Source organism: Prionailurus viverrinus, chromosome B1 (genome assembly GCF_022837055.1).
Source record: "Prionailurus viverrinus isolate Anna chromosome B1, UM_Priviv_1.0, whole genome shotgun sequence".
NCBI classification, from domain to species: Eukaryota; Metazoa; Chordata; class Mammalia; order Carnivora; family Felidae; genus Prionailurus; species Prionailurus viverrinus.
This window is the reverse complement of record NC_062564.1, coordinates 49,697,982-49,722,573: the sequence shown is the minus strand read 5'-3', so window position 1 is coordinate 49,722,573 and position 24,592 is coordinate 49,697,982. Positions and strand designations below refer to the sequence as shown.

The 24,592-nt window shown below is 38.2% G+C and overlaps 1 pseudogene; it reads left to right on the top strand.

Moving 5' to 3' along the window:
* Positions 1-22,648: 22,648 nt before the first annotated feature.
* Positions 22,649-24,168, top strand: LOC125164244 (26S proteasome regulatory subunit 4-like; annotated as a pseudogene).
* Positions 24,169-24,592: the final 424 nt, after the last annotated feature.

Genomic DNA, 24,592 nt, shown 5'->3' with positions numbered 1-24,592 from the left:
TAAGTTTCTCAAGTTCCACATACGAGTGAAAACATATGATATCTGTCTTTCTCTGACTGACTTATTTCACTCAGCATAATACCTTCCATTTCCATCCACGTTGCTGCAAATGGCATGATTTCATTCTTTCTCATTGCCGAGTAGTATTCCATTGTATATATAAACCACATCTTCTTTATCCATTCATCAGTTGATGGACATTTGGGTTCTTTCCATAATTTGGCTATTTTTGAAAGTGCTACTATAAACATTGGGGTACGTGTGCCCCTATGAATCAGCATTCCTGTATCCTTTGGATAAATTCCTAGTAGTGTTATTGCTGGGTTGTAGGGTAGTTCTATTTTTAATTTTTTGAGGAACCTCCACACTGTTTTCCAGAGTGGCTGCACCAGTTTGTATTCCCACCAACAGTACAAGAGGGTTCTTATTTCTCTACATCTGCACCAGAATTTGTTGTTTCCTGAGTCGTTAGTTTTAGCCACTCTGACCGGTGTGAGGTGGTGTCTCAGTGTGATTTTGGTTTGTATTTTTCTGATGATGAGTGACGTTGATCCTCTTTTCATGTGTCTGTTGGCCATCTAGATGTCTAAATTGAAGACTTAGACCCCCCTTGGAGGGGGGTTCAAGGTAGATGTGTTAATTTGCTAGGGCTGTCATTACAAAGTACCATAGCCTGGGTGGATTAAACAACAGAAATTTATTTTCTCATTGTTCTGGAAGCTGGAAGTCTGAGATCAAGGTGTTGGCAGGGTTGATTTCTTCTGAGGCCTCTCTCCTTGGCTTGTAGATGGTCATCTTCTCACTGTGTCCTCATGTGGTCTTTCTTCTGTGTGTCTGTGTCCTAATGCCTTCTTCTTGTAAGGACACTAGTCATATGGGCACAGGGCCCACTCTAATGACCTCATTTTAATTTAGGTTAATTTTTAACTGAATATTTAGGAGATAATCTTTAAAGACACTATCTCCAAATACGGTCCCATTCTGAGGTTCTGTGGATTAGGATTTCAACATAGGAATTTGGAGGGGACAAAATTCATCCCATAACAGTAGGTAGAATTAATTAATTCCTTACTTCAGCCAATTTTAGTCAATGAAATTGTGTGTACTGAATTTATCTGAAACAGAACTACTTTATAATTGCATACTACCTTGGATTTACAGTGGATTACAGATTGGACACACCTTGCCATTTCAAGCCTTATTTAACAATGCTGTGAGGCATATAGGAGAGATGTTATTAATCTTCTGAAGAAACTGAGGCTTAGAGGTTTCATATGACTCATTCATGGACAGATTAAATTGGGTGTAGTTTTTGCTATTCTTGCAGTAAAAAGTAAAACCTGGCGTTTGCATATGAAATGTATTGAGTAAAATATGTTGAGCCATTCTCCAGGACGCTGTACTATATACCTTAGACAAACTATTAAAGATGGAGGAGGGGGGAGATAATCACAGTTTTACAATTTTAGGAAAAATATTCTCTATAATTCTACTCCGAATATACCTATTCCCAGTTTTGTGTATTTTTTCTAATCTTTGCACATATTTTTACATAGTTGCAATTATTGTGTATAGCATCTATATACTGTTTTCACTGCATTTTTTTTTGGTTTTACTTTCTATTTTGAGATAATTATAATTCACATGCACTTGTAAATAATACAGAGAGATTCCATATTCCTTTTACTCAGTCTCCCCCCATGGTCACATTTTATAAAAATCTAGTACAATATAACAACCAGGATATTGGCAATGATATAATCAAGGTACAGAACACTTTCATAGCCACAAGGATCCCTCATGTTGCTCTTTGATAGCCACTGGCATCTCCACTAATCTGTTCTATAATTTTGATCTATTCTCTAATTTTGTCATTTCAAGAATGTTACATAAATTGGCTCATGCAGTATATAACCTTTTGATATAATCTTTTTGTTGCACATGTACATGCGTTTCTCTGGCATATATACACAGGAGTGGAATTTATAGAGTATGTGTGTCTTATACTATATAATAGCAACTTGTTTTCTAAATTGATTATACCAATTTATATTCCTATTGGCGATCTAATTTTCTACTGCTCCATATTTTTTTTATAACATTTTATGTTTATTTTCTGAATTCTAATTTTTGTCTGTCTGCTGGGGGTGCAGTGGGTTCCCACTGCGATTTAATTAAAATTTCTCTGGTTGTTAATGAAACTCAGCATCTCTTTTCATATGATTATTATTGGCCTTTTGGATTTCCTGTTTTTGTGTAAAGAGTTTGTGTAATTCGTTTTAATAGTTCCTCCCACCCCAGCTTTGTCTGTGTTTTCAAGTTTAATTTTTTAACCTGAGGTTGTCCAGTTGCTCCAGCATCGATTGTTAAAAATGATATCATTCCTCTCTTGGGTGACCTATGTTGATATATGTTCCACAAGTACTTGAAAAGAATGTGTATTCTGTTGTTTGATGGAATATTCTACCATTGATTAGATCCTGGTGGTTGATGGTATGTTGAGTTATTTTATTTCCTTGTTGATTTTCTGTGTAGCTGTTCTATCAATTGTTGAAGTCTCCAACTATAATTGTGGATTCGTTTATTTCAATTTTACGGGTTTTTGCTCTATGTATTTTGTTTTGTTTTGTATGTCTTCTTGGTAGATTGACCCTTTTATCATTATGTAAAGTCTCTGTCTCTACTAATTTTCTTATTTTGAAGTTTATTTTATCTGCTATTAATATAGCCACTCCTGCTTCTTTTTATTAATGTTTGAATCATATATCTTCTTTTTATTTTCAACTTGCTTGCTTCATTATATTTGAAATGTTTTCTATAGTCATCATAAAATTGGGTCATGTTTCCTAATTTACTCTGCCAGTCCCTGTCTTTTGATTGGTTGTCTGGACCATTTACATTTAAAGTAACTATTCAGATGTTAGGTCTTAAGTTTTTCATTTTATTTTTGTTTGTTCTTTTTGTTTTCTTTTCCCCCTCTGTTTTCTGTTTCCTTCCTTTATGTGGAACACTTGGACATTAAAAAAATTTTTTTTTTCTAATGTTTATTTGTTTTTGAGAGACAGAGATAGAGCACCAACAGGGGAGGGGCAGAGAGAGAAGGAGATACAGAATCCAAAGCAGGCTCCAGGCTCTGAGCTGACAGTACAGAGCCCCGTGGGGCTCAAACCCACCAACGGTGAGATCATTACCTGAGCCAAGGTCAGATGCTTAACTGATTGAGCCACCCAGGCATCCCACCACTTGGACATTTTTAAACGTTTATTTTTATGTTGTTTTCTATATTTTCTATGTTTATTTTATATTGTTTTTAGTGTGTGTATGTAATACACAACTTATAACAGTCTTCTGGTATCAACACATTACCAGTTCAAGTAAAATGTAGAGACATTAGCTCTTTTAACTTTGCTTTATCCTTTTTGTTTACAATAGAATTGTCTTTAATACTTCCTTTACATACATGTAGAATCATATCAGACAAATGTTATTATTTTTGCTTCAATCATCAAGTATAATTTAGAAAATTTAAGGAGAGATAGAAAGTCTCTATTTACTAATATTTTTCTTTATCATGTTTTTTTCTTACTTCCTGGTATTCCAAGGGTTCTTTTTTTTAATTGTTTCCTTTCTGTTTAGGAAACTTCTTTAGCCATGAGAAATCCATTGTAATTTGAAATGTTTTCCCTTTATAGACAAGGTGTCATTTTTTCCCTCACTGCTTTCAAGATGTTTTCTTCATCTTTAGTTTTTAGAAATTTGACTATGATGCATCTTTGTATAGATTTCTTAAAGTTTATTTTCTTTGGGATTTGCTAAGTTTCTTGAATTTGTAGGGTTAGGTCTTTTGCCAAATTTGGAAAGTTTTCAGCCATTATTTCTTCGAGTAATTTTTCAGCCCAGCCCTTTTACATCTCTCCTATTGAGACTCCAATGACAAATGTTAGATCTCTTGTTCTGGTTCTACACTTTACTGAGGCTCTGTTCATTTTTTGTCTACTCTATATTTGCTTTGATGTTCAGACCGAGGAATTTCTTTTTTTATGTTTATTTATTTATTCTGAGAGAGAAAGAAAGAGCCTGAGTGAGGCGAGTGAGAAAGATAGAGGGAGAGAGAGAATCCCAAGCAGACTCCACACTGCCAGCACAGAACCCCATGAGGGACTCAGTTTCACCAACTGTGAGATGATGATCTGACCTGAAATCAAGAGTCAGATTCTCAACCTACTGAGCCACCCAGGTGCCCCAGACTGGGGAATATCTATTGTTTATATTCAAGTTCACTGATTCTTTTCTGTTTCTCTATTCTGTGTTGAATCTATCTATTGAGTTATCCTTGCCCAGCCTTACTGAGGTATTAGTTGACAATTTAAAGTTACATATATGTAAGATGTACAACTCAATGATTTGATATACGTATATATAGTGAAATATTTACCATAAGCAGAGTACTTAACATATCCTTTATCTCATATTGTTATCATCTCCTTTCTTTTGTTTTGGTGATAAGAACACTGAAGACATACCCTGTTAGCAAATTTAAAGTATAAAATACAATATTAACTATAGTCATATTGTTGTTCATTAGATCTCCAGAACTTATTCATCTTGCAAAGCTGAAACTTTGTACCTCTTGACTAACATCTCTCGATTTTCCTTTCCCCTCATCCCTTTATAATCACCACTTTATTCTCTGTTTCTATGAACTTGACTATTTTAGATTCCACATGTAAGTGAGACCATTAGTTTCAGATATGCAACATGGTGATTCAACAACTCTATATATTATAGTATGCTCACCAAAAGTATAGCTACCATCTGTCACCACATAATGCTATTAAAATACCATTGACTATATTCCCTGTGCTGTAAATTTTATACCCATGATTTATTCATTCTATAATAGTATTTCCCCCTTTCCTTCACCCATTTTGCCCATCTCTCAAACCCCCTCCCCTCCAGCAACTCTCAGTTTGTTCTCTGTGTTTGTAAGTCTGACTTTGATTTTTGAGTGTTTATTCATTTGTTTTGTCTTTTATTTTTCAAAAACATTTTTTTAACGTTTATTCATTTTTTGAGAGACAGAGAGACAGAACATGAGTGAGGAAGGGGCAGAGAGAGGGAGACACAGAATCTGAGGCAGGCTCCAGGCTCCAAGCTGTCAGCACAGAGCCCTACACGGGGCTTGAACTCATGGAGTGTGAGATCATGACCTGAGCCCAAGTCGGACGCTCAACTGACTGAGCCACCCAGGCGCCCCCATTTGTTTTGTTTTTTAGATTCCACATTTAAGTGGAAGATAAGGTAACACTAGATGTATGGATCTATTTTGGGGCTTTCCATTCTGTTCCATCAGGAAATATGCCTTTTTTTTTTTTAACACTAGTACCCATAGTGTTTTGATTACTATAGCTTTGTAATATATTGTTAAATCAGGAAGTGTAACATCTCCAGCTTTGTTTTTCTTATTCAAGATTGCTTTGGTTATTCAGGGTCTTTTGTGGTTTCATATAAATCTCAGTATTATTTTTATCTATTTCTATAAAAATGCCACTGGGATTTTGATAAGGATTGCATTGAATCTGTAGGTCACTTTGGATAGTATGGATGTTTTAACAATGTTGGTTCTTCCAATTCATGAACATGGGATGTCTTTCCATTTATCCGTGTCTTCTATAATTTCCTTCATCAATGGTTTCTAATTTTTATGGTATAAGTCTTTCACCTCTTTGGTGAATTTATTTAGGTTTATTTCTTGTTGCTCTTGCCATTGTGAATGGTATTATTTTCTTAATTTCTTTTTCTGATAGTCTGTTGTTTGTGTATATGGAAATGTGGTTGATTTTTGTATATTTATTTGTATCCTGCATCTTTACCAAATTTATTAGTTCTAATAATTTTTTGTTCAATCTTAGGATTTTCAATGTACATAATCATATTTGCAAAAAAAGATAATTTAACTTTGCCTCCTCTGGTTTGGATGCCTTTAATTTTTTTTTTTTCTGTCTAATTGCCCTGGCTAGGACTTCTAGTACCACATTGGAAAGAAGTGTTGAGAGTCGGCATTTTTGCCTTTTACCAGATGTTAGAGGGAAATCTTTCAGTTTTTCCCTATTGATTTTGTTGTTATCTGTGGGTTTTTAACATATGGCTTTATTGTGTTGACACAAGTTCTTTCTATACTTATTTTGCTGAGAGTTTTAATCATACATGAATGATGAAAGTCGTTCATACCAGGAAGTAAGAAAAAACATAAAGAAAAATATTAGTAAATAGAGACTTTCCATCTCTCCTTAAATTTTCTAAATTATATTTGATGATTGAAGCAAAATTTATCAAATGTATTTTTATGTGTGATTGAGAGATCATGTGGGTTTTCTTCTTCCATTTTGTTAATGCGTTGTATCATATTGACTGATTTCTGAATGTTGAGCAATCCTTGCATCTCAGGGGATTATTCTACTTCATCATGGGAATGATCCTTTAGATGTGCAGCTGAATTTGGTTTGCTAGTATTTTATTGAGAATTTTTACATTTGTATTCATCTGGGATATTGGCCTGTAGTTTTCTTTTCTGCTAGTTTTTTTTTTTCTTTTTTTTTTTTTTAATCTAGGTTTGGTATCAGGGTAAGTCTGACCTTATAAAATTAATTTGGAATGTTCCCTCCTCTGATTTTTTGGAAGAGCTTGAGAAGGATTGGTGTGAATTTTTCTTTATACATTTGGTAAAAATCCACCAATGAAGCTACTTGGTTCTGGGATTTTCATTGTTGGGAGATTTTTTTAAAAATTACTGATTCAATCTCCTTACTAGTGGTTGGTCTGTTCAGATTTTCTATTTCTTCATGAGTCAATCTTAGTAGGTCATATGTTTCTAGGAGTTTGTCCATTTCTTGTAGGATTTCCAATTTGTTGGTATGTAATTGTTCATAGTAGTTTCATGATCCTTTGTATTTCTGTGGCATTCTGTGTATTCCAGTTACAGCATCTCTTTCATTTCTAATTTCATGTATTCAAGTTCCTTTTCTCTTCTCTGTATGTCTCTTTGGTGAGTCTAGCTAAAGGTTTATCAATTTTGTTCATTTTTTCAAAGAGCCAGCTCTTATTTTTACTGATATTTTCTACTGTCTTTTTTAGTCTCTATTCATTTATTTCCACTCTGATTTTTGTTATTTCCTTCCTTCTGCTAACTTTGGGCTTCATTTGTTTTTCATTTCCTAGTTCCTTGATGTGCTAAGTTATTTGCAAATCTTGTTTCTTAATGAGGGCATTTATTGCTATAAACTTCCCTCTTAGAACTGCTTTTGCTGCATCTCATAGGTTTTGGTATTGTATTTCCATTTTGATTTGTCCCAGTTTTGATTTCTCTTTTATTTTTTAAATGTTTCATTCATTCATTCATTCATTCATTCATTCATATATTGAGAGAGAGGGAGAGGAGAGAGAGAGAGAGAGAGAGAGAGAGAAGGAAAGGGGCTGAGAGAGAGGGAGAGAGAGAATCCCAGGCAGGTTCTGTGAGGTCAGCACAGAGCCCAACATGGGGCTTGATCTCACAAACTGAAAGATCATGACTTGAGCTGAAATCAAGAGTTGGATGTTTAACCAACTGAACCATGCAGGTGCCCCTGATTTCTCTGTTGATTTTTTCTTTGAACCATTGGTTTTTCACTAGCATGTTGTTTAATCTTTACATATTTGTGAACCTTCCAGTTTTTTTCTCTGTAATCAATTTCTAGTTTCATACCATTGTGATTGGAAAAAACACTTGATATGATGTTAATCTTCTTAAGTTTATTAAGACTCGTTTTGTGGTCTAGCATGTGATCTATCTTGGAGATTTTTCTATGTGTGCTTAAGAAAAATGTGTATTTTGCTGCTCTTTGATGGATTATTCTGAACATATTTGTTAAGTTCATTTGATAAGGTATAATTTATTTCTAATACTTCCTTATTGACTTCTGTCTGGATAATCTATCCATTGATGAAGGTCAAGTATTATAATCCTCTGTTATTTTTGTATTGTTATCTATTTCTCTCTTTAGGTCTGTTAATATTTACTCTATATATTTAGGTGCTACTATGTTGGGTGCATGAATATTTACAAACACTATATCCTCTTATTGGATTGACCCCTTTATCATTTTATGATGGCCTTCTTTGTCTCTTATTACAGACTTTGTCTTAAAGTCTATTTTGTCTGATATAAGTATAGCTACCCCAGATTTTTTTTGGTTTCAATTTGTATGAAATATGTTTTTCTATATCTTCATTTTTAGTCTGTGTGTGTCTTTAAAGCTGAAGTGACTATATTACAGGGAGCATATAGATGGGTCTTGATTGTTATACATTCAGCCACTTTATGCCTTTGATTGAGAATTTAGTCTGTTCACACAGTAATAAGTAATAAGTAATTATTGATAGCTATGAAATTATTGTTATTTTGTTAATTGTTTTCTGGATGTCTTTAATTCTTTTGTTCTTTCTTCTTCTCTTATTCTCTTCTTTTATGATTTTATGATTTTCTATAGTGGTATGCTTAGACTAGATGCATGCAGAACCAGGGTCCAAAGTGAGGGTGTGTGTGTGTGGAGTAAATGTGTCTCCAGGGTCCAGGACACAGGTGCTCCCTCTATAATAGTGGCTCCATCCACTGAATTTTTATTTGATTATTTTACTTTACAGTTCTATATTTTTTATTAGATTCTTCTTTATATTTTCTATTTCTTTCCTGAGGCATTCTAATTTTTGTTCCTTAAAGTGCATTTTAAATTGCTTATTGAAACACTTTTATGCTGTCTTTTTCAACATCTTTGTCAGATAATTCTAACATCTCTGTCATTTCACTGTGGTCATCTATGATTTTTTTTTTTTAGATCTTCTTGGTTCTTGGTAAGACAAGTGATTATTTTATTTCTTGATGTTTTTATTTATTTTTGAGACAGAGACAGAGCGTGAGCAGGGGAGGGGCAGAGAGAGAGGGAGACACAGAATGTGAAGCAGGCTCCAGGCTCTGAGCTGTCAGCACAGAGCCCGATGCAGGGCTCGAACTCACAGACTGTGAGATCATGACCTGAGCTGAAGTCGGATGCCTAACTGACTGAGCCACCCAGGCACCCCAAGACAAGTGATTTTTAATGGAGATATTCATTTGGGTATTATGTTATGAGACTGAATCTTTTTAAGCCTTCTGTTTTTGTTGCCTTCCTCTGACACCACTCCATTAGGTGAGGGGAGATGTTGCCTCACTATTTCCAGTGGAGGTAAAAGTCCACATTCCTCTCAGCTTCTGATGATACCTCAATGGAGATTTCCTCATTACTACTGGAGACATGTAATAGCTGTATCTTCCTACTAGGCTTCCGCTATTACTAACTTGGCTATGAGAGGCAAGAGTGCCTTGTTACTGCTCCCCATGTAGTCTCCACTGACACTTTTAATGGGGGAACTGGTTTTGTTTCTGAGGTATGGCAATGAAAGTCCTGATTCTCCATGAGGAAAGCTCTGATAGCATTCCAGAGGGGAGAGGCAGGGTGCTTCTTTACTACCAGGTAGGAATAGAAGTCCAGACTCCCAGTATAGTCTCTGTTGACACTGTGAGGAGGGGTGGTGGCAGTGAACACCATTATCCCCTGGCAGGGTTGAGCACCCTGGTCAGTACTCAGCCTTTTCTGTCACCACCATGGTTGAACAGGGTATGTGTTGGAGTGCCTTGCAACAACCTGGCAAGGTAGAAATCTAGGCTCTCCATTTGGCCTTTGCTGGCACGGGTGGGAGTGGGGCCACACTTCTTAAAGTGGTGTTTCACTGGAGAAGAGTGATTCTAAATGTGTTCTGTCTTACTCGGCTGCTGTTTTCTGGTTTTGGATAGAGAGAACAAGCTTTTTTTTTTTTTTGAGCTTTTTCATCTGCACTCATTTGTGTTTCTGAGTTGGTGGCTTCTTAGCTCCAGGTCTGTGATATGTGAAGCAAAAAGAAAACCCCGGGAATTCACCACTAGGTTTCTTAGTAACCAAAGTCCCTACATATTTGACCATATTGTCTCCACCTTTCAGGGTCTTATTTATTTATTTATTTCATATATAATGTTCAGAGTTTTAGTTGTACTTACCAGGAAGGATAGGGAAACGTCTGTCTTTTCCATCTATCCAGAAGTGTAAATCTCTACTGCAGATTATATCACACAATAGTTTATTTTTCAACATTGTCTTCATGACCCCAATTTTTCTATATTTGAGGTCCATCCCTGGATATATCTAAAGCTGGAGTTTGTTCAACATTTCTTTTCTTTTCTTTTTTTTTTTCAACGTTTATTTATTTTTTTTGGGACAGAGAGAGACAGAGCATGAACGGGGGAGGGGCAGAGAGAGAGGGAGACACAGAATCGGAAACAGGCTCCAGGCTCTGAGCCATCAGCCCAGAGCCTGATGCGGGGCTCGAACCCACGGACCGCGAGATCGTGACCTGGCTGAAGTCGGACGCCCAACCGACTGCGCCACCCAGGCGCCCCTCAACATTTATTTTCATATGGGTTTCTCTTCAAATAATGGCTTATACATTTTATACATTTCAAAGCATTTTTGTAACCCATTTTGCCTTTCTAGCTTTGCTTTCTTTAGCATAAAATTTCTTTCCCCACATGACCAAATTCCTCTGACTTAGTAGAATGCTACCTCTATCTAAAAGTAGCCTCTCTCTTCTGAACTTCTGTATTTGATCTGTTCTTGTGTTCTAGCACCCACACCATCCTTTGTTGTTTCTGTATTTCACATTTACCTTTCTGGACTACACATTCCTTGAAGGTAGAGACAGTTGTGCCTTTTCATCTTTCTATGCTGCATGTACTCACTGGTTAAGTTTTGTTTTGTTTTAAGAGAGAGAGAGAGAGAGGGCACAAGTGAGCGAGGGACAGAGAGAGACAGAGAGAGGAAGAGAGAGAGAGAGAGAGAGAGAGAGAGAGAGAGAGAAGAGAGAGACAAGCGCACCTCATCCAGGGCTCTTGCTCACTGGATGTGGGGCTCGTGTTCACCTGATGTGGGACTTGAACTCACGAACTGTGTGATCATGACCTGAGCCAAAGTCAGATGCTTAATGACTGAGACACTCAAGGCATCCAAAACTCATTATATTATGTGAATGAATCAGTAATCTTATCTGACCCCTTACCTTATGTGCTGTGAGGTAGACAAGATTTACTATCTTCTCTACCAAGGGGGTTTCCATGTGCTCCCAATATGTGTATATTTGACTTTGAGGAGATGTGGTAGAATTCAAGGAGAAGGACCTTTGTGGTCAGACAAGTTTGCATTGTAACCTGGCCTCTTCTCTTACTGTGACCTCAAGTCCCTCAACCTCTTAGAACCTCCTTTTTATCATATGTAAAATGTGGACAATAACACCTGCCTCTCAGGATTGTCCAGGGTTAAATTAAATATTATTTCTTTTACTCTGTCTGTTCACTTTACTTTGTTACTTCATTTTTATTCAATGTCTCTGCACTAAATAATTTGCCATCACTTGGGAGTTTTGTGTAAGGCCTTAAAAAAACACTTTTTACTCATTATTTGCTCCCACCTCCACCTGCCCCCATACTCCTTGGAATAAAAGATGCCGAGCTTTGGGACTCCTCAGCAGCACCTGAGAGGTTCCTGAACTTCACAGATAAGGCCAAATCTTTCTGTATGCTCCCAGAGGGAGAGATAAGAATAGCTCTATATACAATGTTACTGTTAAAATGGTGCATTGTAAAATGAATCTCCTTGTAACTGTAAGTGAAAGAACAATATATCTCTTTGGGTTTCTTTCCAAGTGTCCTCTTCCTCATTCAGATATTCTTACGATTGTATCAATACTTTTTCTACAGTGGAAAATGGGATCAAAGTGAAGGTCTGATTCCCAGAGTGGCATTAATTAGTTGCATTAATTGGTTGCAATAATACATGATTTACTTTTTATTTTATTATTCCCAGAGTGGCATTAATTGGTTGCATTAATTTGTTGCAATAATACATGATTAACTTTTTATTTTATTATCAGGATGCTAGTAAGATCAATTCTTTGGATCGAAGACTGACTGTCTATGGGTTTTTAAATGAGCACAGGCCTGACGGAAATAGACTCAAGATATAAAAATCTACCTACCCTCTCCCCCTCTCTCAGGAAAGGAGCTGCAATTCATATCCACAGGCAGATCAATACTGTTGTGTCTTCAGCTGTGCACATTTTTCACACAACAATTGTACCCATAGTACTTACGCCTGGGGGAAGTCCTGTAATTCCAACTGTTTCTTTGGCCAGTTGAGGAACGTAAAACTGTATATTTCCCAGGCAAGGATGTATTCTGGTGCAGAAGGTGAGAGGGTATGTTGGTACCCTATGGCTACTGTATCAAACTATTACAAACTTGGTAATCTAAAATAACAGAACTTTGTTCTCTTACAATTCTGGAGGTTGGAAGTTTGAAATCTATTAGGGTTGTGCTCCTGTAGGGGCCCTAGCAGAGCCCATTTCTTGACACTTCCTGCATTCTTGGGCCTGGGGTTGCCTCACCCCAGTCTCTGCTTTCATCTTCACATCATCCTCTCCTCTGTGTGTCTGTGTCTTCCCTTTTGTCCATCTTTTTTTAATGTTTATTTATTTGAGAGAGAGAGACAGAGAGAATGGAGGAAGGGCAAAGAGAGAGGGAGACACAGAACTCGAAGCAGGCTCCAGGCTCCGAGCTGTCAACACAGAGTCTAATAATGCAGGGCTCGAACTCACAAGTGGTGAGATCATGACCTGAGCCAAAGTCGGACGCTTAACCGACTGAGCCACCCAAGCGCCCCTCCCTTCTGTCTGTCTGAAATCTCCCTCTGCGTTTTTCTTGCAAAAACACCTGAGGCTGGATTTAGGGCCCACCCGAATAACCCTCATTTCAAGATCCTTAATTATATCTGCAAAACCCTTTGTTCCAAATAAGGTCATATTCACAGGTTCCAGATTTGATATAGATATCTTTTGAAGGGTCACTGTTTTACACCACCACAGAGGACTAAGAATGACTTGATATTGAATAACTTGTAGATATTTTCTCCTTAGCTCCATGCTTTGATGTTTGGGATGCAGCAAGATCTTTGTAGACTGACATACTAGACAGTTCCTGGGAAAGTACACAGTTATGTAATTAATATAAGCACTATAATTCTGATGATTTCTCCAATTCTGACAGTGAAATCTCACTGATTATAAATATTTTGTAATATGTGTGATTTCTAGGACTCAGAGTATGCAAAAAGGAAACCCTTCATTGTTTCCCTTTAATTTCTATCTCAAGCTTCATTTACCTGACTGAAATTCAATCAAGCCACTTCGAAAAACTCAACCTCTTCAGTGATTTCTCAGTCCTTTAAGACTTAAAGTTAGTTAAGGATTTCTCCCACTCTGCTTTCTTCTCTGCAGGATTGATTCTAAATTCTCAGCTTAGGCATGCCAGAGAGTGTAATTGTTTTGTTAGCTTTCAAATCCATACTACCTACACGGAAAACCAGCATCCTTACTTAGTAGCTGTGCAATCTGGGTGCTGCAGATTGGGTTCCCAGGGAGCAGACTATGAGATGTGAGAGATGTTTGCTAAGGAGTGCCTTTGGGGTCAATACTGTTGAAGGGTGGTGTAGGGAGCAGGAGTGGACACAGGAAGATGTCCAGCTGCGATGCAGGCTCAGTGACGGCTTTGGTCAACCCCACAGAGAGCTCTGGAGCTCGGAAAGCCTTCAGAGCTGCCCCAAGTTGAGCCCAGATAGCCAGATCTTTATACTGTCGCTGGCTAATCATTGGATGTAAGCTGCCCTGGGAAGAGGTGTGATCTCTGGCAAAGCAGCTCTCTGCAATTGAGGCAGAGTCCCTTAAGGGGCTGACAGTTGAAAGCTAACTGCCAATAGCCACCCAGTAGCTGCAGATCTAGGTGATGATTTACAGTGTCCATTACAGCCAATTGTGCTGCTTGGAAACACTTTCCCATCTATGCATGGGATGCCAGTGTACTTCTCCTCCTGGGGGAAGTTTATAAGGGGAATGTTTCTGGGAGGAACTACAACACTACTTCTGAACTGGCCTCCGGGCCATGCTGACACTCATCATCTCCCTCTTCTGCTCTCCGTTCTAGATTACCCTCAAACTCAGCTAGCACCTTTGCTGGTCCCAGTGGCTACCCTGGTGGCATAACACAGACTCTCACCTCTAAGGGGGTCTGAGCCCTTGTCACCAAATCCCACTCAGGCTGGGATTCCTGCACTTGTCCATTTTCGTTCTTTCTTTCTTTTTTTTCTTTCATTTTTTCAAGTTTTTATTTAAATTCCAGTTAGTTAATATACAGTGTAATATAATTTCAGGTGTAGAATTTAGTGATTCATCACTCACATACAACACCCAGTGCTCATCACAAGTGCCCTTCTTAATGCCTATCACCCATCTAGCCCACCCCCCCCTCCCCAGTAACCCTCAGTTTTTTCTCTGTAACTAAGAGTCTGGTTTGCCTCTCTTGTTTTCCTTTTCCCCCTATATTCATTTGTTTTATTTTCTAAATTCCACATATCAGTGAAATCATATGATATTTGTCTTTCTCTGACTGACTTATTTCACTTAGCATAATACTCTAGCTCCATCCATGGCATTGCAAATGGCAAGGTTTCATTCTTTTTGATGGCTAATATTCCGTTGTGTGAGTATACACACACACACACACACACACACACACACACACACACCACATCTTCTATATCCATTCATCAGTTGAAGGACATTTGGGCTCTTTCCATAGTTTGGGTGTTGTTAATAAGGCTGCTATAAACATCAGAGTGCATGTATCCCTTTGAATCAGTATTTTTGTATCCTTTGAGTAAATAACTAGTAGTGCAATTGCTGGATTGTAGGGTTTTATTTTTAACTTTTTGAGGAATATCCGCACTGTTTTCCAGAGTGGCTGCACCAGTTTGCATTCCTACCAACAGTGTAAGAGGGTTCCCCTTTCTCCACATCCTTGCCAACATCTGTGTTTCCTGTGTTTGTTTCCTGTGTGTTGTTTCTTGTGTTCCTGTGTTCGGGGTCTTTTGTACTTCCACACAAATTTTAGGATTGTTTGTTCTAGCTCTGTGAAAAATGCTGGTGGTATTTTGATAGGGATTGCATTAAATGTATAGATTGCTGTGGGTAGGACAGACATTTAAAAATGTTTGTTCTTCCAATCTCACATCTGTCAGAATGGCTAAAATGTTTTCAATCCATGAGCATGGAATGTCTTTCCATTTCTTTGTGTCATCTTGACTTGTTTTTTATCAGTGTTTTATATTTTTCAGAGTACAGATCTTTGATCACTTTGGCTAAGTTTATTTCTAGGTATCTTAAGGTTTTTGGTACAACTGTAAATGGGATTGATTCCTTTATTTCTCTTTCTGCTGCTTCATTTTTGGTGTATAGAAATGCAACAGATTTCTGTACATTGATTTTGTATCCTGTGACTTTACTGAATTTGTGTATCAGTTCTAGCAATTTTTTGGTGGAGTCTTTTGTGTTTTCTACATAGAATATCATGTCATCTATAAATAGTGACAGTTCAATTTCTTCCTTGTTGATTTGGATATCTTTTATTTCTTTTTTTTCAATATATGAAATTTATTGTCAAATTGGTTTCCATACAACACCCAGTGCTCATCCCAAAAGGTGCCCTCCTCAATGCCCATCACCCACCCTCCCCTCCCTCCCACCCCCCATCAACTCTCAGTTTGTTCTCAGTTTTTAAGAGTCTCTTATGCTTTGGCTCTCTCCCACTCTAACCTCTTTTTTTTTTTCCCTTCCCCTCCCCCATGGGTTTCTGTTAAGTTTCTCAGGATCCACATAAGAGTGAAACCATATGGTATCTGTCTTTCTCTGTATGGCTTATTTCACTTAGCATCACACTCTCCAGTTCCATCCACGTTGCTACAAAGGGCCATATTTCATTCTTTCTCATTGCCACGTAGTACTCCATTGTGTATATAAACCACAATTTCTTTATCCATTCATCAGTTGATGGACATTTAGGCTTTTTCCACCAATTTGGCTATTGTTGAGAGTGCTGCTATAAACATTGGGGTACAAGTGCCCCTCTGCATCAGTACTCCTGTATCCCTTGGGTAAATTCCTAGCAGTGCTATTGCTGGTTCATAGGGTAGGTCTATTTTTAATTTTTTGAGGAACCTCCACACTGTTTTCCAGAGTGGTTGCACCAATTTGCATTCCCACCAACAGTGCAAGAGGGTTCCCGTTTCTCCACATCCTCGCCAGCATCTATAGTCTCCTGATTTGTTCATTTTGGCCACTCTGACTGGCGTGAGGTGATATCTGAGTGTGGTTTTGATTTGTATTTCCCTGATGAGGAGTGACGTTGAGCATCCTTTCATGTGCCTGTTGGCCATCCGGATGTCTTCTTTAGAGAAATGTCTATTCATGTCTTCTGCCCATTTCTTCACTGGGTTATTTGTTTTTCAGGTGTGGAGAGCTCTTTATAGATTTTGGATACTAGCCCTTTGTCCGATATGTCATTTGCAAATATCTTTTCCCATTCCGTTGGTTGCCTTTTAGTTTTGTTGGTTGTTTCCTTTGCTGTGCAGAAGCTTTTTATCTTCATAAGGTCCCAGTAGTTCATTTTTGCTTTTAATTCCCTTGCCTTTGGGGATGTGTCAAGTAAGAAATTGCTACGGCTGAGGTCAGAGAGGTCTTTTCCTGCTTCTTTTATTTCTTTTTGTTGTCTAATTGCTGAGGCTAGGACTCCCAGTGCTCTGATAAATAATAGTGGTGAGAGTGGACATCCCTGTTATATTCCTGACTGTAGAGGAAAAGCTCACAGTTTTTCCCCATTGAGGATCATATTAGCTGTGGGTCTTTTGTATGGCCTTTATGATGTTGAGGTATGTTCCCTGTATCCCTACTTTGTTGAGGGTTTTAATCAAGAATGGATACGGGGCGCCTGGGTGGCGCAGTCGGTTAAGCGTCCGACTTCAGCCAGGTCACGATCTCGTGGTCTGTGAGTTCGAGCCCCGCGTCAGGCTCTGGGCTGATGGCTCAGAGCCTGGAGTCTGTTTCCGATTCTGTGTCTCCCTCTCTCTCTGCCCCTCGCCCGTTCATGCTCTGTCTCTCTCTGTCCCAAAAATAAATAAACGTTGAAAAAAAAATTTTGAAAAAAAAAAGAAAAAAAATAAAGAATGGATAATGTACTTTGTCAGATGCTTTTTTTCTTCATCTATTGAGAAGTTCATATGGTTCTTATTCTTTGTTTTATTAATATGGTGTATTACACTGATTGATTTGTGAATGTTGAACCACCTTTGCAATGCAAGAATAAATTCCCCTTGATCGTGGTGAATGATTCTTTTTTTTTTTTTTAATTTTTTTTTTCAACGTTTATTTATTTTGGGGACAGAGAGAGACAGAGCATGAACGGGGGAAGGGCAGAGAGAGAGGGAGACACAGAATCCAAAACAGGCTCCAGGCTCTGAGCCATCAGCCCAGAGCCCGACGCGGGGCTCGAACTCACGGACCGCAAGATCGTGACCTGGCTGAAGTCGGACGCTTAACCGACTGCGCCACCCAGGCGCCCCTGAATGATTCTTTTAATGTATGTTGGATTCAGTTTGTTAGTATTTTGTTGAGAAATTTTGCATTCATGTTCATTGGGGATATTGGCCTTTAGTTTTCTTTTTTAGTGGAGTCTTTGTCTGGTTTTGGGATCAGGGTAAATGCTGGCCTCGTAGAATGAGTTTGGAAGTTTTCTTTAATTTCTATTTTTTGGAATAGTTTGAGAAAAATAGGTATTAACACCTCTTTAAATGTTTGGTAGAATACCCCTGTGAAGCCATCTGGCCCTGGACTTTTGTTTGTTGGGAGGTTTTTGATTACTGATTCAATTTCTTTGCTGGTTATTGGTCTGTTCAAGTTTTCTGTTTCTTCCTATTTCAGCTTTGGTAGTTTATATGTTTCTGGGAATCTATCCATTTGTTCTAGATTACCCAATTTTTTGGCATATAATTTTTCATAATATTCTCTTATAATTTGTTTGTATTTCTGTGGTGGTGTTTGTTATTTATCCTCTGTTATTAGTGATTTTATTTATTTGGGTTCTTTCTCTTTTATTTTTGATGAGTCTGGTTAGGAGTTTTTTAATTTTATTAATTTTTTCAAAGAACCAGCTCCTGGTTTCATTGATCTGTTATACTGTTTTTTTTAGTTTCTATATCATTTATTTCTACTCTAATCTTTATTATTTCCTTTCTTCTGCTGGCTTTAGGCTTCAGTTGTTGCTCTTTCTCTAGCTCTTTAGGTGTAAGGTTAGGTTATATATTTGAGATTTTTCTTGCTTCTTGAGGTAGGCCTGTATTGCTATATATGTCTCTCTTATGACTGTTTTGCTGCATCCCAAAGGTTTTTGACTCATATTTTAATTTTCATTTATTTCCATGTATTTAAAAAATTTCTGTTTTAATTTCTTGGTTAACCCATTCATTCTTTTTTTTTTTAATTAAAAAAATTTTTTTTAATGTTTATTTATTTTTGAGAGTGAGAGAGATAGAACACAAATGGGGGAGGGGCAGAGAGAGAGAGGGAGACACAGAATCTGAAGCAGGCTCCAGGCTCTGAGCTGTCAGCACAGAGCCTGATGTATGGCTTGAACTCACAAACTGCAAAATCAGAACCTGAGCCGAAATCGGATGCTCAACTGACTGAGCCACCCAGGCACCCCACCCCCATTCATTCTTTAGTAGGATGTTCTTTAACCTCCATGTATTTGTGGCCTTTCCAATTTTTTTCTAGTTTCATAGCATTGTGGTCAGAAAATACGCATGGTATGATCTCAATCCTTTTGTACTTGTCGAGGCCTTATTTGTGACTTAGTATGTGATATATTCTGAGAACGTTCCCTGTGCACTCAAAAAGAATGTGTTTTCTGCTGCTTTAAGAAGAAATGTTCTGAATATATCTGTTAAGTGCATCTCGTCCAGAGTGTCATTCAAAGCCTTTGTTTCCTTGTTGACTTTCTGCTTAGAATATCTGTTCCCTGATGTAAATGGGGTATTAAAGTTCCCCACTGTTATTGTATTATTATCAATGAGTTTCTTTATGTTTGTGATTAATTGATTGATATATTTGGGTGTTTTAAGTTGGGGACATAAATATTTATAATTGTTAGATCTTCTTGTTGGATAAACCCCTTTATTAAGATGTAGTGCCCTTCTTCATCTCTTGTTACAATCTTTGGTTTAAAACCTGATTTGTCTGATATAAATATGGCTACTCTGGTTTTCTTTTGACATCCATTTGCATGATAAATATTTCTCCATCGTCTCACTTTCAATCTGCAGATGTCTTTAGGTCTAAAATGAATCTCTTGGAGTGCTTGGGTGGCTCAGGTCATGATTTCACGGTTGATGAGATCGAGCCCCACATCAGGCTCTGTGCTGACAGTTCAGAGCCTGGAGCCTGCTTCCAATTCTGTGTCTCCCTCTCTCTCTCTGCTCCTCCCCCACTCACTCTTTGTCTCTCTTTCTCAAAAATAAATAAACATTAAAAAAAATTTTTTTTAAATGAATCTCTTGTAGGCAGCAAATAGTTGGGCCTTGTTTTTTTTAAATCCATTTTGACAGCTATGTCTTTTGATTGAAGCATTTAGTCCGTTTAAATTCAGAGTAATGATATGAATTTAGTGCCATTTAATTACTTGTTTTGTCATTGTCTCTGGATATTTTCTATGTTCCTTCTAGTATTTGTTGCTTTTGGTCTTTCTTTTCCACTCAAAGAGTCCCCTTTAATATTTTGTGTAGGGCTGGTTTAGTGGTCATAAACTACTTTAGTTTTTCTTTGGGAACTCTTTATCTCTTCTTCTATTCTGAATGATAGCTTTGTTGGATAGAGTATTCTTGGCTGCAGATTTTTCCCATTCAGCACACATGATATATCATGCCACTCCCTTCTGGCATGTCAAGTTTCTGTGGACAGATCTGTTTCTAGCCTTACTGGTCTTCCCCTACAAGTTAGGGACTTCTTTTGTCTTGCTGATTTTAGGATTTTTAAAAATCTCTATATTTTGCAAATTTAATTGCAATATGTCTTGGCATTGGCCTGCTTTTATTGATTTTGATAGGAATTCTCTGTGCCTCCTGGATTTGGAAGTCTGTTTCCTTCCCCAGATTGGGGAAGTTTTCAGCTATAATTTCCTCAAATAAATCTTCTGCCCCCTTTTCTCTCTTTTCTTCTTCTGAGACCCCTATAACACAAATGTTATTACATTTCATGGAGTCATTAGTTCTGAGTCTACTTTCATGATCCAAGATTTTCTTTCCCTCTTTTGATCAACTTCATTATTTTCTATAATTCTATCTTCTATATTACTTATTCATTCCTCATTGTGGTCAGTTTTGTATCACGGTTATTGCATTTTTCATTTTGGCCTGATTGGTTTTAAGCTCTTTTATCTCTGTGGTAAGGGTATCTCTGATGCCTCCTATGCTTTTCTCAAGTCTAGCCAGTATTAAGATTGTTGCTTTAAATCAATCCAGGTATGTTGGATTAGGCATATTACTTATATCTGTTTTGATTAGATCCCTGGCCATGACCTTTTCTTGTTCTCTTTTGGGATGAATTTCTCTGTCTTTGCATCTTATCTAGGTCTCTGTATTCTTCTGTGTGTTAGGAAAGCCTGTTATGTTTCCTGATCCTGAGAGTAATGGCTTTATGAAGAAGAAGTTATATAATATCCACACTTATAGGTTATATAATGCCTAGCACTTCAGGAACTGTCTCTGGTGTATGTTGTGTGCATTCTGCTATTGTGTTATTGCTGCTCTATTCCTCAGGTCAGTCCTCTGCAGAGTTCATCCTTGCTGATGGTGGGGAATGTTTGGATCATGGCCAGAGTATGGTGTGTTTTAACTAGGTGTGCTCTGGTATAATTGTTAAAAGAGATATGATACTATTTCCACTAGAGTTGAAACTTTGGAGAATTCTATGGTCAGTAGACATGTTGCATGTGGGAGTTTGTGCTGGTCTTCTCGGGGAAGGGACCCACTGCACTGGTTCTTAGGCACACTTGCCCAAGAAAAGCATTGCCAGGATAGTACAGGGGGGTTTAGTGTAAGCAGATTAAGCAGCCAGCGTTGGCACTGTCCTGTTTACTGAAGTTAATTTATGCTGAGGGGCAGGGGAGAGAAATGGTGCTAGCCAGCTACTTTGTCCCTGGAGAGGCAATGCCACCTCTCTCAGATGTGCTCCAAGAAGGAGGAATCTTCTCTCCAAGTGCATCTCAGACGATCCTCAGATGATTATGCCCTCTGCCCCCAGGTTACTTGCCTGCCTTCTCTACAGGAGCACTGCAGCACCTTCAGGGCTCTACACCAGGACTTTTAAAACTACAGCTTTTAAGCCCCACTGGTTGCAAAAACTCATAAAAATCAGCCCCTCTTATTTTCCCAGTCAATGACTTTGTGGAAGTGTTTTCCTTGTGTGATCCTTTGTGCACTCCTCTCTCCTTTCTCTCTTTTCTCTCTCCATGACCAGGGCTCTCTCCCCTCTGCAGCACCCACAATCCATTTCTCCCCCAAAACATGTCTCCACACCTCCTACCTTCCAGGATGTGGCCTCTTTTCTCCCTCTAGGTGTGCAGTTTGTTCTGTCAGTCCTCAGTTTCATTTCTTGGGTATTTAGAACGATTTGTTATTTATCTAGCTGTGTTCAAAGGACAAGCAAGCCCAGGGTCCTTCTACTACTCCGTCACCTTAGCTCCCACCCACACTTGTCCATTTTCTATCCAAACTGAACAAAGGAAATGCACCCAAGTGGATCCTTTCTCCCTCCATTTTATCACAGCAGACATATCCTACTAATGATCAGTGTCAATTAGCCTGCCAGACCAAAACCAGATAAGAACACCACAAAAAGGAAAATTACAGGCTAATTAATGTCTCTGATGAATATAGATGCAAAATCCTAACAAAATATTAGCAAACTGAATTCAACAATACATTAAATAGCTCATACACCATGATCAAGTGAAATTTATTCCAGGGATGCAAAGATGGTTCAACAAATCAATCAACATGATGTACTACACTAACAACAAAATGAAGGATAAAAATCACATGATCATCTCAATATATGAAGAAAAGCATTTGACAAAATTCAACACTCATTTATGATAAAAACTCAACAAAATGGATATATAGGAATGTACCTTAAGATAATAAAGACCATATATGATAAGCCCACAGCTAACATGCAAAATGGTGAAAAGCTGAAAGCTTTTCCTCTAGTTAGGAACAAGACAAGGATGCCCACTCTCACTACTTTTATTTAACACAGTATTGGAAAGCCTCATCAGAGAAATTAAGCAAGAAAAAGAAATAAAAGGCATCCAAATCAGAAAGGATGGCATGATTTACAGATGACATGGTTTTATATATAGAAATCCATAAAAACTCCATGAAAAAACTGTCAGAACTATTCAACAAATTCATAGTACAGTCACAGGATACAAAATCAATATATAAAATCTACTGTTTCTATACACTAACACTGAGCCATCTATCAGAAAGAGAAATTAAGAAAACAATTGCCTCAAAAAGAATAAAATACCCATTTGAACGGCTGAAGCAAGATGTGTCAGAGTCAGAGTGGTGATCATGGCCCTGGAGGTGGCAAGAAGGATGACAAGGACAAGAAAAAGAAATATGAACTTCCTGGGGTGCCTGGGTGGCTCAGTGGGTTAAGTGTCTGACTTTAGCTCAGGTCATGATCTCGCAGTTCATGAGTTCAATTCCCACATCGGGCTCTGTGCTGACAGCTCAGAGCCTGGAGCCTGCTTCGGAATCTGTGTCTCCCTCCTGACTCATGCTCTCTCTCTCTCTCTCTCTTTCAAAAATAAATAAACATAAAAAAGAAATAGGAACGTTCTGTACCAACTAGAGCGGGGAAAAAGAAGAAGGAAACAAAGGGACCAGATGCTGCCAGCAAGCTGCCATGGTGACACCTCACACTCTGCTGGTTAAAATTACTGAAGTTAGAATTAAAGACTGTCTTCTCATGGAGGAAGAATTCATTAGAATTCAGGAACAAATGAAGCCTTTAGAAGAAAATCAAGATGAGGAAAGATCAAAAGTGGGTGATCTGAGGGGGACCCCAAAGTCGGTAGGAACGTTGGAAGGGATCATTGATGACAACCATGTGGATCATCGTGTCCACATCTGTGGGCTCAGAACATTATGTCAGCATTCTTTACTTTGTAGACAAGGATCTGCTGGAACCAGGCTGCTGGTCCTTCTCAACCACAAGATGCATGCCATCATAGGGGTGCTCATGGATGACACGGATCCCTTGGTCACAGTAATGAAGTTAGACAAGGTCCCCCAGGAAATCTATGCTGATATTGTGGGTTGGACAACCAAATCCAAGAAATTAAGGATCTGTGGAGCTTCCTCTCACTCATCCTGAATATTATGAAGAGATGGGTATAAAGCCCCCAAAGGGGGCCATTCTCTAAGGTCCACCTGGCACAAGTAAAACCTTATTAGCCAAAGCAGTAGCAAACCAAACCTTAGTCACTGCCCTAAGAGTGGTTGGCTCTGAACTTATTCAGAAGTACCTAGATGATGGGCCCAAACTTGTTTGGGAATTGTTTCAAGTTGCAGAACACGTGCCATCCATTGTGTTTATTGATGAAATTGATGCTATTGGAACAAAAAGATAGGACTCAAATTCTGGTGGTGAGAGAGAAATTTAATGAACAATGTTGGAACTGTGGAACCAGTTGGATGGATTTGATTCAAGGAGTGATGTGAAAGTTATAGCCACAAACTGAATAGAAACTTTGGATCCAGCACTTATCAGACCAGGCAACATTGACAGGACAAATGAGTTCCCCGGCCAGATGAAAAGATTATGAAGCGCATCTTTCAGATCCAGATAAGCAGGATGACGCTGGCTGATGATGTAACCCTGGATGACTTGATCATGGCTAAAGATGACCTCTCTGGGGCCGGCAAGGCAATCTGTACAGAAGCTGGTCTGATGGCCTTGAGAGAACATAGAATGAAAGTAGCAAATGAAGACTTCAAAAAATCTAAAGAAACTGTTCTTTATAAAAAACAAGAAGGTACCCCTGAGGGGCTCTACCTGTAGCAACCATATTTGCCTTCAAGGAAGTGGTCGGGAGTGTCCCGACTCTTTAGAGGGATGAGGTTGGGGAAGTTGTCCAGAGGAACCCATGTTCCAGTTGATCTTTCTTAGAAAAACCTCCTGTGTACATTTCTAAGTGTTGTGTGTAGAATGCCCACCAGGCTGCCTTCATCTGTTGGCCACGTGCAGTGCCCTCCCCCCAATAAAGCGAGCTCCTCCTAAAATAAATAAATAAATAAATAAAACCTAAGAATAAATTTAACCAAGGAGATGAAAAACCTATACACTGAAAATTATAAGACATTGATGAAAGAAATTGAAGAAGACACACATAAATGGAAAGATATTCCATGCTTATGGATCAGAAAAATTAATATTGTTAATATATCTATGTTACTCAAAGCAATCTACAGATTCAGTGCAATCT